General features: G+C 42.7%; 1 pseudogene; it reads right to left on the bottom strand.

Annotated features, from left to right (window-relative positions):
• Positions 1–7,366: 7,366 nt before the first annotated feature.
• Positions 7,367–8,601, bottom strand: LOC146558601 (uncharacterized; annotated as a pseudogene).
• Positions 8,602–16,244: the final 7,643 nt, after the last annotated feature.

Below are 16,244 nucleotides of genomic sequence, written 5' to 3'. Positions count from 1 at the left end.
GCACTGAGCAGAGCTACTGTGCATTCATAGTACATGGGGAAACTCAATACTCAACAAAAAAGTAACATTTAAAATAAAATAAAAAACAAACTAAAACACCATTGGCAATAAAATAACCATGGGTTATATAGGCACTGATTTGACCAAATCATGAAGGCATGAAAAGAAATTTTAGACCCTGTATTTCTAACAGCCTTTACTGAAAGTGATCTCACATCCATATAGCCAGTGAATTACATGGCGATGCATCAAAGGCTCTAATACAGTGGCTTGCAAAAGTATTCGGCCCCCTTGAACTTATCCACATTTTGTCACATTACAGCCACAAACATGAATCAATTTTATTGGAATTCCACGTGAAAGACCAATACAAAGCGGTGTACATGTGAGAAGTGGAACGAAAATCATACATGATTCCAAACATTTTTTTACAAATAAATAACTGAAAAGTGGGATATGCATAATTATTCAGCCCCCTTTGGTCTGAGTGCAGTCAGTTGCCCATAGACATTTCCTGGGGTCCGTTCTTCGTACCTCGCTAAGTAAGTTAGCTGGATTTGATTGTTGACGATTTCGCGTGATCCTGGATCGTTCGGTTCCCCGAAGCTCATCCGGGACTTGCTGTCATAGCAACAGATCCCTAAGCGTAAACCTGCTCGGGAGCAGGTTTACTTTATGTAAACAAGATTAGATCGCGGCCACTCTGGTATGTCCGCTTCATTTATACGAAAGCAACAGCGATATTTTACCACTGTTTTACCATACATAAATATTATCAATGTAACTAAAGATAATGCAGTACTTGATCCTTTTATTGATTTCATACAGATACATACAGGTCATTTCCTTAAAAAAGGGAAATGTACTATTAATCATTCTATTACATGTATTTGATTATTTCAGATGTAATTCATATTTTAGAGTAGTAATAGTAAATTACTTCATGTAAGCAAGATGAGAGACCACGGCTATAAAAGCGAAGGTGGATTTGGGAAGTCTGTCGCAGCCATGTCCTGTCCGTATACGCGAGCCACCCATTGCGGAAGGTGCGAGATTGATAAGGAGAGTTTTCAGAATTCAGCGTATATTGCGGGATAGACAGGATCCTTTAGCTCAGCGCGACAGTGTGCTCATAGAGAGATATCAATTTTCCCGTGAGGGTATTATTTACTTAACCAACTTGTTGACGAGGAGGTGCAGGACCACCACCTGTCTTTTTGTGCTCTGCTCTTTTCTTGGTTGCTGTTATAAACAAACAAACAGATCATTTCAGGGTCTCTTTTCAAGAGACTAAAAGCAATATAAGTGATAAATATTACCATTCTGTAGAATATTCTTATATTTCACTTTTACTTGTTCCCATGTTCTAGTGGGTCCTGTTGTGGCTCTAATGTGAAAGAGGATATAATGTAATATAATATAATAAATTTACCCTACCGCCTACTGGTGTTGGCCAGAGGGGCCGATGGCGCGATATGGCAGCCTCGCTTCTGTCAGTCTGTCCCAGGGCAGCTGTGGCTACAACCGTAGCTGCCTCCACCAGTGTGTGAATGTGAGAGTGAATGAATAGTGGTATTGTAAAGCGCTTTGGGTGCCTTGAATACCGCTATATAAATCCAATCCATTATTATTATTATTATTATTATTATTATTAAATTACTTACGAGTTTAATTTGTCAGCAACTTTCTGCCAGCCCTCTCTCCTTGCTTTTGCAGCCTTTGCAGTGTTCCCTTGCGTTTTAATTAAACTCTGAAACTCCTGAAATCCCTCAATCAAGAGTTCTTGCTCTGCTGCCGTAAAATACTGAGCGCGCTCCTTCGACATTTTCGCACTGCACAAAGTTGACCTTTATGGAAGTGTGGCAAGAAGAAAGCCATTTGTAGCACCCTCAAGGATTGACGTACGCACGATGTAGTTATAAAACAGGGTTTATTCTGGTCTTGGCAACCCGTGAGAACTGCTCACGGACAAAACAATAAAACAAAAACATCACATCAAAATGCGCTCTTGTACGTAGTGTCAATCAATCAAAAATCCTTAATTACAGAAAATAAACATTTAAAATACACAAACCTCGTGAGCTGACATCCAGGAGGTGCTAAATAGTCCCTTATGGCCTTATTGCCTTATCTTCCATCTTCTTTGTCAATTATTTCCACTCTTTAAACGATAATTTCTCCATGTGTGGAGCTAACTGAGTTGCAGCATGCGGACACCATGTGCGCTAGCAAAAGAAAAGTGGCTGGGTGGAGACCCAAACAGCAAAGCTGTACCCTACACAGTTCACCACCAGAGGGCGCAAAGGAACAAAATCCAGACATACAGCTTAACAAATATCAAATGCAACAAACATCAAATGCAACAAACATCAAATGCAAAAGACCGTTACACTCCCACCAATCACTTGTGATTAAAAAGAATAAAGTATTGCCTATGAACTAATGAACGGCTTTTGAATGAACTATCATGAATTATCCTTCAAGCAGAGTGCGGTGGAGAATCTTCTTCCGCTTCCATCAGAATCTTCTGAATGGGTCTTTCCAGGTGCACAGGTTTGGAGGTACGTTTCCCTGCTCTATCCAGGGTTGGATCACTCAGCAGCAATTTCACCTTCCTCACTTTTCCATCCTTTCCAGGATACACTTCAATGATCCTTGCCAACTTCCACTGGTTGCGTGGAGTTATCTCATCCTTCAGGAGGACAACATCATTGATCTTAGCATTTCTGTTCTCTTTGGTCCACTTCTGTCTGCCTTGAAGATTTAACAAATACTCCTTTTTCCACCTTGTCCAGAAAGTGTTGGCAAGTAGTTGAACACGACGCCACCTCTTACGGAGATAAAGATCTTCTTTCACAAACCTTCCTGGAGGTGGAGAGATGATTGTGGACTTCATGGTTAGTATGTGATTCGGTGTCAAAGGTTCTGGGTTTGATGGATCACATAGGTGGTCAGTAGTCAATGGTCTGCTATTAATCACTGCCATGACTTCATACAGGAATGTCCTCAGAGAGGAGCTGTCGAGTTGTTTGGCTGACTGTTCCAGAATGGACATGAGAACACTTCTTATGGTGCGAATTTGTCTTTCCCAGACACCACCCATATGACTAGATGCTGGGGTGTTCATGAGAAACTCACAGTCCAGTTTCCCTATCTTGGCTTGATCCATTTCCTTAAATGCTCCAATAAACTCATTTCTAGTGGCGACAAAATTAGTGCCTTGATCGCATCTTATCTGGCGAACTGTACCTCTGATGGCCATGAATGCACGTAAGGAGTTGATGAGGGAATCTGTAGAGAGATCGTCAAGCATTTCAAGATGCACTGCTCTGGAGCACATGCAAGTGATTAGCAAGCCATAACGCTTTAGCTCCTTGCGGCCTTCTTTGACATAAAAAGGACCAAAGCAGTCCATCCCACAGTAGGTGAATGGCGGTGTGGTCTCCATCCGATCCTCTGGGAGGTCTGCCATCTTCTGCTGCTCTGTGCGCCTTCTGAACCTTCTGCATTTTACACATTTATAGATGTAAGATGACACAATCTTGCTGCATCCAAGAATCCAGAATCCGTTAGCTCGAAGTTCATTCATGGTGATCCCTCGTCCTTGATGGTATGTCTTCTCGTGATAATGTTTGACCAGTAATGCCGACACGTGACTGTCTCTTGGCAGGATCGCAGGATGCTTGACATTGGGGTGCAAAGCTGCATGTGTTAAGCGTCCGCCTACCCGAAGAATGCCTTGGTCATCAAGAAATGGACATAACTTGTGTAACTTGCTAACCTTGTCTTTCATCTGCATCACATCATGATGTTGCAAGGTTTTTATTTGCTGAGCAAAGGCTGTTTCTTGAACCATCTTTATGATTGTTAACTCTGCTTCCTTTCTCTCTTGTAGGCTACTGATGTCGTGTGATCTACTCTTGTGATCCTTTGCTTCTTTCACATAGCGCTTGAGCAACTGCCTTAATCATCCTAGACCAGTCGGAAAACTTGTGTAAGCGATCTAACAGTGACCTTTGTTCCTCCCCTTGTATCTTGTGGACTTGAACCTTCTTAACCTCCGGGTCACTGGTTGATAACTCTCCCACCTTAATTTCCCCACTGGGTATGACCTTCTGCCAAAGGAGGTCTGGGCCTTTGAACCAGTTTGATGCTACAAGTTGTTCTGCTGTAAGACCTCTTGAGACGTGGTCTGCCGGATTATCTTCGGAAGTTACATACCTCCATTGGGTTGAATCTGTGCTTTGTTTGATGCGTTCCACTCGGTTTGCAACAAACACATGAAATCTTCTGGCTTCATTGCTGAGGTATCCGAGTACCACCTTCGAGTCAGTCCAATACCTTTCTTCTGAAATTTCCATTTCCAATTCCTTTTTCAGCATGTCACCAGTGCGCACAGCAACAACGGCCGCTGACAACTCGAGCCGAGGTATAGTTGTGACTTTGGTTGGTGGAACTCTTGATCTTCCCATCACCAATGAGCAGTGGACTTCACCAGTTGTGCTTACTGCTCTGAGGTAAGTGCACATTCCATATCCAGATGCACTTGCATCAGAAAAATGATGAAGTTCGTAGTGCCGTGCCTTGAAGTTCGAAGGAATGTAGCATCTGTGAACCTTTACGTCTGCAAGGTTTCCCAGATCACGCAACCAATACTCCCACTGAGGTCGAAGTCTGTCAGGTAAGTTATCATCCCAGCTGAGTTTATCTCGACACATTTGTTGCAAAATCTGCTTTCCCAGCAGAATGAAAGGTGACACAAACCCAAGTGGATCGAACACAGAGGCGACTGTGGCCAATACTCCTCTTCTGGTGAGTGGTTTGTCCTTAACAACTACTCTGAACTGAAATTGATCTGACGCCACACACCATTGTATGCCAAGTGCTCTTTCCATGTGTACTTCACCGAGTGCCATATCTAGCTCTTTGGGAGCTGCAGCGCATTCTTCTTTCGGAAGCGAAGCTAGAACTTTGGTGCTGTTTGAGATGAACTTGTGCAACCGAAGTTTGCCCATGCTGCAGAGTTTGCGTGCTTCATTAACCAGCTGTATTGCCTGATCTTCAGTGTCAACACTTGCTAGTCCGTCATCAACATAGAAGTTGGTTTTGATGAACTTGATGGTTTCTTCATTAAAACTTCCTTCCCCTTCAGCTGCAAGATGCTTGAGGCCATAGTTGGCACAACCTGGAGAAGATGCTGCTCCAAATAGGTGTACCTTCATCCTGTAGACAGTGAATGGAGTTTCAAGGTCACCGTTCTCCCACCACAAGAACCGTAGGTAATCTTGGTCACAAGCATGCACATGGAATTGGTGGAACATGCGTTTGATGTCACACATGAAAGCCACTGGGCCTCTTCGGAAGCGACACAAGACTCCGAGCAAGGTGTTTGTTAGCTCTGGACCAGTGAGGAGATGGTCATTTAAGGAAGCGCCTTGGAACTTGGCAGAGGCATCAAAGACGACAAATCTTTCCGGGTTTTTGTGGATGATACACACCATGGTGTGGGATGTACCAAACTGGTGTCTTGTCAATGTCTTGCTCTGGGACCTTTTCAGCATCTCCATGGGCTAGGATCTCATCCATGAATTTCTTATAGTCCATGTAGTACTGCTTGTTACTCTTGAGCCTTTTTTCTAAACATTTGAGGCGATGAATAGCACATATCTTGTTGTTTGTCAGGTTCGGCCTTTCGCTCTTAAATGGGAGTGGCATTTCAAAATGACCATCCTCCTTGTGCCTAATGCCGGCCTTCATCCTTATTAAAAATTTGAGATCTTCTTGAGAGACCTTTGTGTCTTCTGGTGCTTTCTCAACAAAGTCAGACTCCAACATCTTTAGGACCTCTGTGGGAGAGATCATTTCCTTTATTTGAGTTCTGTAGACATAGTGAACCTTGTTGGTGAGATTTGAAGAGGGATTAATGTCAGGCACCACTTCCTTCACAATGACTTGGTGACTTATTCCGAAGGCGTCTCCATAATCGAGACATGGATTGCCATAACCCACAATACTCCATCCCAGATCAGTTCTTTGCGCAAACGGCTGATTTTCCTTTTCAGACACAACCTCACGAGGAACAAGTGCTTGGGGGCAGTTGTACCCAATCAGCAGACCAACATCACAACTTTGTAGTGGAGCGATCTCACTTGCAATGCATTCAAGATGAGACCATGCCTTAGCTGTTGCAGGCGATGGAATGTGATCTCGGTTTGCGGGAATAAAGTCTCTGGCATACGTCACTGGTAGGGAAATGGTCTTATTTGAGTAGAACCCTCTGACTTGTAGACCTGAGAGCTTGCGACAGGACACAACTGTGTTTCTTGAAGACATAGTAGTGAGCTTTAGCTGAGTCGATTCACCTTTGATATGCAGAGCTTGTGCCGTTTCTTCAAGAATAAAGGTCGTATCGCTCTGTGTATCAAGGAGCGCGTACATAAGAATTTCATGCTCTGGCTCACCTTTGGTTGACACCCATACTGGAATAATGGAAGATGTGTGAGTGTCGTCAACATTCTGTGTGACTCTGTTAGAAGTTGCTTCACTTGTTGTTGGTGTGACACTGTTGTCTTGTGAGACATCTGCGTTTGTTTGTCTTGTCCTGTCACTGTTCTTGTGTGGATTTCTCCTTGTTCTTTCTTCCTTCGTGCGACTGTCATGAAGACATGTTGGATGTCTTTTATTACATGTGTCACAGGTTTCTCTCCCTTCACAATCCTTGGAGCGATGACCAGAGTTCAGACAGCCAAAACATAACTTCTTGTCTTGAACAAACTTTAGTCTCTCAACAATGCTCTCATTTATGAACCTTCTACACTTAAGTAGGCTGTGACCCGACCTTTCACAGTACACACAACTAGCACTAACAGTCCTTTCATTTGAGTTAGTTGCTAGCACCTTTGCTCCATTGCCTCTGTTCCTTGCTGTTTTTGCCCCTTCAGTTTCACTTGGCTTCAGAGCAAAGAGAGATGTTATGGGATTACAGGCAATTTTGGCTTCCCGTGAGATGAAATCTACAAATTGGCTGAAGCTTGGAAAGGTGTGAGTCTCTTCTTGCACTTCTGTAACCTTTCTGTTCCACCTTGAAGTAAGCCAATCTGGAAGTTTTGCGAGCATTTTTTGGTTTTCATTCCAGTCATTGAGCACTTCAAGCCCCTTCATTTGCGACATGGCTGTCTTACAGCAGCAAAGGAAGTCAGCAAATGCTTGAAGTTCCATACCGCCTTTAGAGCTTATCTTAGGCCATGCGTCAAGTTTGTCTCTGAAGGCCTTTGCTACAAGGAAGGGATTGCCATACCTCTCTTCGAGAACTGTCCATGCTGCATAGTATGCAGACTATGTGCCAAGCGGGAAGTAGCCTTCTATTGCCTTCCTTGCAGGTCCACTTACATATTTCCTCAGATAATAAGTCTTCTCTTCAGTTGGTATATTTTTCCTGTCAATCAGAGTCTGAAAGGAAATTTTCCAATCATTATATCTGATAGGGTCGCCACTGAATATTGTTGGCTCTGGTACCGGAAGACGACTTGCATTAAGAGACACTGCAAATGCTTTGACCAGATCTTCTGTGTTCACCTCTCGGTGCGGTGTCACATTTCGTGGCGAGGAACACCGTTTCATATGCTGGTCATTGTTTTCAGACTTGACTTAATTTTTCTTATCAGATCTGTGGTGAAGTAGGTTGTATATTTCTTCATCTGAACATTCACTTTGTTCATACACCCGCTGTCGAGCCTTTGCTGCATTCAGCTTTTTTACAGTCTCAAGTCGCTCTATTTCTCTGCGCTTAGCTTCTAGAGCCTTTTGTCTTTGTGCTATTTCTGCTTCTTGCCTTTCAATTTCCTTCATATGGATTTCTTGTTCAAGCAGAACTTGGAGAGCAGCCTCATTTGCTGCAACTTCAGCAGCTGCATCTTATCTTTTAGCCGAGAGCCGGCTGGAGTGTCTAGAGGAAATCCTCGAATGAGAAGAGAGCTTAGTGTGGTGTGACTTAACACTCATCCTGTCTGAGGCTTCTAACTTAGGCATAGACTCAGTCTCCTTCCATTTTTCATCCCTTTGACTTTTCACATCTGAGGCTACGGATTTAGATGAAGACTCAGCGTCCTTCCAAAGTTCTTCATCTCTTTGAACCTCCGCACTACTTGGGCTTGGACACTTTCTTACAGATTCGATAATTGTCTTTGTTATGGCTTCACACGTATCCATCCTTCGTCTTGTGTCACTATCTGGAGATTCAATACGTCTCAAGTCATCATAGGCTGCATTCACATCCTTAGAAGCACTCAAAACCTTGGAAACATGTTCTTGTAGCAGATCCTTTGAGCATTGACCATCTATAGCTCCTTTGGCATCCTTAATGACAACCTTCCACTTCTCATAGCGCACACTGAAACGATGTGCAGCCTTCTTTATGTGCTCACCGTACAGTTCTTTGCCCTTTTCCGTCAATGTACAGACTCGTTGGCTCTGTCGTGCTCTTTGTGAGGTAGTAGAAACATCATCAGCTGTGCCTTCAACTGCTTGTAGTTGCTCATCTGCAGAGAGTTGTTCCACATCACCCTTTTCACTGACTTCTGGATTAGCCTCAAACTCTGCCATTGTTGGAGGGGTTTGGGTTTTTTGTATATCTTACTTAGCCTTAATGTAAAGGTGCAGCAGCTTAAATTTGATTTGGTAGTTGAGGAGCAAATTAATATTAATCTACATTTACTGTTACAACTTTAAGGCACAGTAATTACTATTACTCCTTAAACATCACTTAACGTGTATACTTAAGTCACATTACATATCTTGTCCAAGCCAGTAATACTGTTTCATACAGCAACTGCTGAAGCCCACCATATGCACAATACACAGGTTACTCATCACAACATTAACTTAACACTGTATGAATATCAGTCACTTGAACAGCAGAAATGTAAACAATGAGAAAGAAAGAAAAAAGATGAAATATTCCAGTCCTTTGTTCATTTATAAAAGGAAACTTATCTTAATTATTTTTACATTCCTTTTCCTTTTTATTTCTCTTTCTTGTGGTTAATTATATTCAGTCCTTTAACTGAGGCAACACTTATTTTCGGGGCACCTGACCTTCCTGTGGAGCTGCGTCCTTCATCTACCCGTGCAGAGCGGAGTTCTCACTGTAGCACCCTCAAGGATTGACGTACGCACGATGTAGTTATAAAACAGGGTTTATTCTGGTCTTGGCAACCCGTGAGAACTGCTCACGGACAAAACAATAAAACAAAAACATCACATCAAAATGCGCTCTTGTACGTAGTGTCAATCAATCAAAAATCCTTAATTACAGAAAATAAACATTTAAAATACACAAACCTCGTGAGCTGACATCCAGGAGGTGCTAAATAGTCCCTTATGGCCTTATTGCCTTATCTTCCATCTTCTTTGTCAATTATTTCCACTCTTTAAACGATAATTTCTCCATGTGTGGAGCTAACTGAGTTGCAGCATGCGGACACCATGTGCGCTAGCAAAAGAAAAGTGGCTGGGTGGAGACCCAAACAGCAAAGCTGTACCCTACACAGTTCACCACCAGAGGGCGCAAAGGAACAAAATCCAGACATACAGCTTAACAAATATCAAATGCAACAAACATCAAATGCAACAAACATCAAATGCAAAAGACCGTTACACCATTGTTAACAGAAAACCATAAGAAGTCCCGTTTGCCATAAACCATGTGGAAGAAGGTGCTCTGGTCACATGAGACCAAAATTGAACTTGCAAAATGCATGCATCATCTGTTGAGGGGAAGCTGGCTAATGTTAATAAAACATCCCAGAGGAAAAACTAAAACTATTTCAAACCAGAGCCCTGAACCAAAGATAGCAAGCCCAGTGGCTGAATTGTGTGATAAAGTAAGTTAAGGCAAGTTATATGCTGGTGGAACAATGGTACACTTGCAAATCTATTGCAAATCTCATTTTAGGTACTGATCTCATAACGCTGCTGTCAGAGAATACAAGCAAAATAAATAAACAGACTAGCATTTATACAGCACCATTCTTCTTTTAACACTTTCTGTTGGTTTCTCATATAACAAATAATAAAGTACTTCATCTACAGTGGGGCAAAAAAGTATTTAGTCAGCCACCGATTGTGCAAGTTCCCCCACCTAAAATGATGACAGAGGTCAGTAATTTGCACCAGAGGTACACTTCAACTGTGAGAGACAGAATGTGGAAAAAAAAAATCCATGAATCCACATGGTAGGATTTGTAAAGAATTTATTCGTAAATCAGGGTGGAAAATAAGTATTTGGCCAATAACAAAAATACAACTCAATACTTTGTAACATAACCTTTGTTGGCAATAACAGAGGTCAAACGTTTACTATAGGTCTTTACCAGGTTTGCACACAAAGTAGCTGGTATTTTGGCCCATTCCTCCATGCAGATCTTCTCGAGAGCAGTGATGTTTTGGGGCTGTCGCCGAGCAACACGGACTTTCAACTCCCGCCACAGATTTTCTATGGGGTTGAGGTCTGGAGACTGGCTAGGCCACTCCAGGACTTTCAAATGCTTCTTACGGAGCCACTCCTTTGTTGCCCGGGCGGTGTGTTTTGGATCATTGTCATGTTGGAAGACCCAGCCTCGTTTCATCTTCAAAGTTCTCACTGATGGAAGGAGGTTTTGGCTCAAAATCTCACGATACATGGCCCCATTCATTCTGTCCTTAACACGGATCAGTCGTCCTGTCCCCTTGGCAGAAAAACAGCCCCATAGCATGATGTTTCCACCCCCATGCTTCACAGTAGGTATGGTGTTCTTGGGATGCAACTCAGTATTCTTCTTCCTCCAAACACGACGAGTTGAGTTTATACCAAAAAGTTCTACTTTGGTTTCATCTGACCACATGACATTCTCCCAATCCTCTGCTGTATCATCCATGTGCTCTCTGGCAAACTTCAGACGGGCCTGGACATGCACTGGCTTCAGCAGCGGAACACGTCTGGCACTGCGGGATTTGATTCCCTGCCGTTGTAGTGTGTTACTGATGGTGACCTTTGTTACTTTGGTCCCAGCTCTCTGCAGGTCATTCACCAGGTCCCCCCGTGTGGTTCTGGGATCTTTGCTCACCGTTCTCATGATCATTTTGACCCCATGGGATCAGATCTTGCGTGGAGCCCCAGATCGAGGGAGATTATCAGTGGTCTTGTATGTCTTCCATTTTCTGATGATTGCTCCCACAGTTGATTTTTCACACCAAGCTGCTTGCCTATTGTAGATTCACTCTTCCCAGTCTGGTGCAGGTCTACAATACTTTTCCTTGTGGTCCTTCTAAAGCTCTTTGGTCTTGGCCATGGCGGAGTTTGGAGTCTGACTGTTTGAGGCTGTGGACAGGTGTCTTTTATACAGATGATGAGTTCAAACAGGTGCCATTCATACAGGTAACGAGTGGGGGACAGAAAAGCTTCTTACAGAGGACGTTACAGGTCTGTGAGAGCCAGAGATTTTCCTTGTTTGAGGTGACCAAATACTTATTTTCCACCCTAATTTACGAATAAATTCTTTACAAATCCTACCATGTGAATTCATGGATTTTTTTTTTCACATTCTGTCTCTCACAGTTGAAGTGTACCTCTGGTGCAAATTACTGACCTCTGTCATCATTTTAGGTGGGGGAACTTGCACAATCGGTGGCTGACTAAATACTTTTTTGCCCCACTGTAACAAGCTTCTCGGGGTTCGGTATCTTGCATAGTGATAGTTTGACACACGGACTAGAGAAGCTGGGGATTGAGCTTACAGTTAATATGTGACCTGCTCTATCTCCTGAGCCACAGCCTCACCCATGTGAGGATATGGAAATGCAGAAGAGGTTGTGCATAATGCAGATAATCCTTGAAATTTTATCTTGAGTCCCACTTGCTTGCTCAAGGTTAATTTCTGAGCTTTCTATCTATGACCTTCCTGTGTACAGCATGGGAGCCTCTTGTGATATGACACGTTCTAAATACAATTACTAATGGGCAGGATCTGCAATACACTACTGCAATGTTTGATTTGAGCTTTCCTAACTCAGTACTTTTTTTAGTTTAAGAGCAGCAAGGTACGCTGTCAGAGAAAGAAACTGCTTCATCAACACTGCAGCAGCTCTTTACTCCCTCAATTTTCTAAACTCAAGTGTCCTCAGAGCTGAAGTATACCATCCACACACAGAGAAACTTCCATTAATATCTGCAAACAATGTCAGCAGACACACACACACGCACAGTTACATTTTAAAAATGCTGTTTACTTCAACCAAAGTCAGGTGCTGGACGAGAGCGATGTGAAGTCAGGGCAGCATCGTGTTTTTGTGCAGCACTGACAGAGATAGACACATAGAGATGTGATTATACACACTCACTGTCAGTCTTGAGAGTCACACATGCCTAATAGCACACACGTGCGCTGAAGTAAGAACTGATTGGAATGCATTGAGGCTGCTGTCCTGATTTCGTATTTTGAGGTAAGAGACAAACAACTGCAAAGTCCCAGTGAGGTGCGTCAAAACAATGATTTTATTCAAACACATATATGTGGGAAGCCGAGCACGATCACTCACATAGCATCGATCTTCCCAGAACAATGTGTAATGTTCTTCTTTATTGTGAATTCCACTGTGGATTAGTATGCTGTCCTTCGGCACAGTTGCACACAGCTGGTGACACCCAAGCTTTCCAATGCATTTTCAAACAGGTCTGTCTGTCTGTCTGCCTTCACAAGCTAAGGCTTATATTCCCTCAATCAGCACTTTTTTCTCTTTCTGAATAAAAACATGACCCAGTTTCGGGTTTCTGTTCTGAAAAAACAAAAGCATCAATAGTGTAGTGGAGGAACAGAGGTAAAGATTTGACGGGTTGCATTAGAGAAGCATTGTAAACCATCTCCTGTAAGAGAAAGAGCTTGACCCATTGGTTTTTGGACTGCTGCATTAGCATTTTAATCATCACAATTTTAATTAAAAAGCCAAAACTAGCAGTTAGCATAGTTGTTTATAATTATCCTAGACAGCTGTATTTATGGTGTTATGTAAGAGGCTAATATATTCACAATATTCATGCCATATTTACTCAATATTTTGTAAATGTGGAACTGTCTCTTTAGCAAAAATGCAAGAGAAATCATCTAACTGTACCTTTTATAATTATGTTAGGCCAACAAGTGAAATTCTGCGTTAGCTGTGCATTACTTGACTTACTCAATACCAAAGGTACTGTCTTGTACTGCTTACAGTAATTCTCCTTGGGACAGTATCAAAATTACACTGAAAGTGTAAAAGTAATAGGCGCAAAACTCAAAACATAGCACGCCTAGAAAACTTCTAATATGATTAAGACTTCCCACTCTGTTAACTTCTGGTTTAACAAGAGGCATATGGGAGGAAGCCCAGATTGATTAGACCTCTATGGACCTGAAGCCCCAAAATTAACATCTGGTTTGTGAATATTTTGTCTTTGTTATCATTAATTACACTTCTAACATCTGCTTATCATTTATCAATAAGTGCCTCTGACGGAGTGTTGTGAATCCTTACCCAACCCAACATTGTATGGGAAAAATAGGAATCTTTGTGAGAAGACTTGAGAGTCGAAAGAAAATAAAATATGTAAAAGCTGCTCTAAATATTATTAGATATTTTAACAGTCTTTTATCTACATTCACTTTTATACTACTACTAATAATAATATTAATAATAATAAAAATAAAAATTATTATTATTCACTTTTATTCTTTCAGTGCTATCTTGCAAGTGACCTGTGCATAAGCCCTCAATTGCAGCCACGTTCTGGACAATGAAATTACCTGGATTTACAGTGGCCTCTTTGATCAGCTTGGATATTTCCCCTCTCCCACTGTGACACACTAATGTGTGATCCCATCAGAAGTAGTACTTAAAAGAAAGAGAGATTTGTCACCGAAGTGAACTATGTTTAATGAGGTAGTTGCACCCCCCAGCCTCCGGGTGGCGCATTGTTCAGTGAGACAGAATAGCGAGGTCATAGGTCCTCCTCTCCAATATGGCAGAAGCGAGGCAAAGAGAAACTTCACCAGTCGTCTCTGTCTCATCATTTCCCTGTTTTGCAGGTTTGTAACCGGTAAAACTATAGTAAAACGGTTGTAAAATATTGATAAGAAACATAGCTAAATGTGGGGGTATAAATCAGCGGGTAAACGCTGTTATTGGTTACGTTTTATGAAGTAGAAGGACTGAAAAAATGCCAAAGCCCAGCCAGCCGCGGGCGCCATTTTGGTTTCCTTTCGTCACTTATTTCGGGTCGTTTAGCTGAATAAGCTCCTTTTTGTGTCCTGATATTGTTCATCTGCTGTTGGCAGTGAAAAACGACAGTTTACTGGTTCTGAAAAGTGATTTTGAGAATGTTAAAGCTAAAGCTAAGCCTGTCGACATACACATGACTCTTTCATGTATTTGTGAGCCACTAAGCTAAATTGGTTTAAGACCAAGCACTGGTATGTTGGTTAAAACAATCAGAATACATAGGTATTTGGGTTAAGAGTTAAAGAGAGGTAAAATGTATTTGAACATGCATTTCATATTGTTTTGAATTGTCATTCAGAGAGAATAACCGAGTAAATGATTTGAAGGTCACTACACGTGAAGTATTCTTGTTTCCCATGTAAAGATCGTGGTATTGCAGCTTGAACACACAGACGGTTTTACTGTTATTTCTGTTGTATATAGAGAATGGTGATGCTGCAAATTAAAAATACATGTGATTATATAAATAAATATGGCAGAAGCGAGGCAAAGAGAAACTTCACCAGTCGTCTCTGTCTCATCATTTCCCTGTTTTGCAGGAACATTTAATCTGTTTTACCGGCCCATACTCTGGGTCGGTTACACCACCATTTATATAATATACCCCGTTGAGTAACACTGACTTTCTGCCACTAAAATATAAAGTTTACTCTCCGATTCAACTTCTGTAAAAATGTCTCAAATTCACACACCCCTGTTCTCTGCTGGCCATCGGTGCGGGGGGGGGGGGCTGGGAGGAGGTGTTGGCCGTCTGATTGGGATCTGGGATGCGGGGCCTCCTTGCTCCTGTGGAGCCTGGGGCGGTCCGCTTGCCTCCACCCCGGGGGAAAGGGTAACATCTCCTGGGTCTAGGTGCTGCTTCCCCCTCCAGGGGCGAGGGAACCTGGACCTGGGGTATAGAGTTTGTTTGGGGAGTGTGATTGTGTGTACAGTGTCCATGTATGTCTATCCCTACGTTGGGTGAGTGCTGAGTATTTGTATATGTGTGCATGAGGGTGGGAATGCATGTTTGTGTCTGTGTGTGCCTGTTTGTCTGTGTTTATATGTCAGGTCGGGTCTTACACTCCACCTTTCTGGGTACTCGCAGGCCCTCCAAAGGCCTATCTCCCCTCACCGCACTCCCTGCCGGTAACTGATGCCCTCAGGGGTCGGTGCGTTGGTGGTTCTTGGTGTCTGGGGCTGGGCGCTCAGGTATGTACCAGCTCACTCCCGGTGACTACTTGGCGGGGGCCTGGCGCCTGTTGCTTGGTCAGGCCTCTTCCGGGGCAAAGGGGGCCCTCGGGCCTCCAGCCTCTGGGCCTGCGGCTCGGTTCACTCTGGCACAGCTGGCTGCCGGCACAGCCCCCTCTGGCTTCTGCTCCGTGGCTACTGGGTGACCCCTCATCTGGGGCTCTCCTCAGCTCTTCTCAGGAGGGTGACACGATGCCCCTCCAGTGGTCCTCCTTGGGCTCTCGCTCACATGGCTCTCTACATCCTCTAGCTGACCATTACATGGGGAAACCTTTTGAATACAAGTGCGCTGATCCACACATGTGTGCACACGAGTGTCCACTGTTCATAGACATAAACTATACCTTTATTGGCTGCTATTTCCAAGCACAATGTGCGCTGTCAGTCCTGCTTGCTACACAACAACATTCAACATTTAATATATACTGCTGTTTACACTTAGCTAGATTAATGTGATAGTGTTGTGTTTAGTATGTTGCTCTGTTTTTTTGTTTGTTTGTTTTTTTGCTTGTTTTCTCTTCTTTTTCTCTCAACAGGTGATCCAGGAGATTTTTTTTTCTTTTTTTTCTCTTCTTTCTCTTTTTAAGTGCCCTCTCTCACTGTCCCTCTTCCTTTCTGTTTTTTCTTTTCCTTTAAATTTTTTTTCCTTCTTTTCCTATCCCTCAGTCATGTCTGTCCCGTCTGTAACAACTGAAAATATAATAAAATAAATAATAACAACAAAT

The sequence above is a fragment of the Mchenga conophoros genome, linkage group LG15 (genome assembly GCF_057382185.1).
Source record: "Mchenga conophoros isolate Kocher_MC1m ecotype Shallow Benthic linkage group LG15, M_conophoros_male_GT1.1, whole genome shotgun sequence".
NCBI lineage: Eukaryota > Metazoa > Chordata > Actinopteri > Cichliformes > Cichlidae > Mchenga > Mchenga conophoros.
The sequence above is the reverse complement of the archived record's forward strand: the minus strand, read 5'-3'. Positions and strand labels throughout refer to the sequence as shown.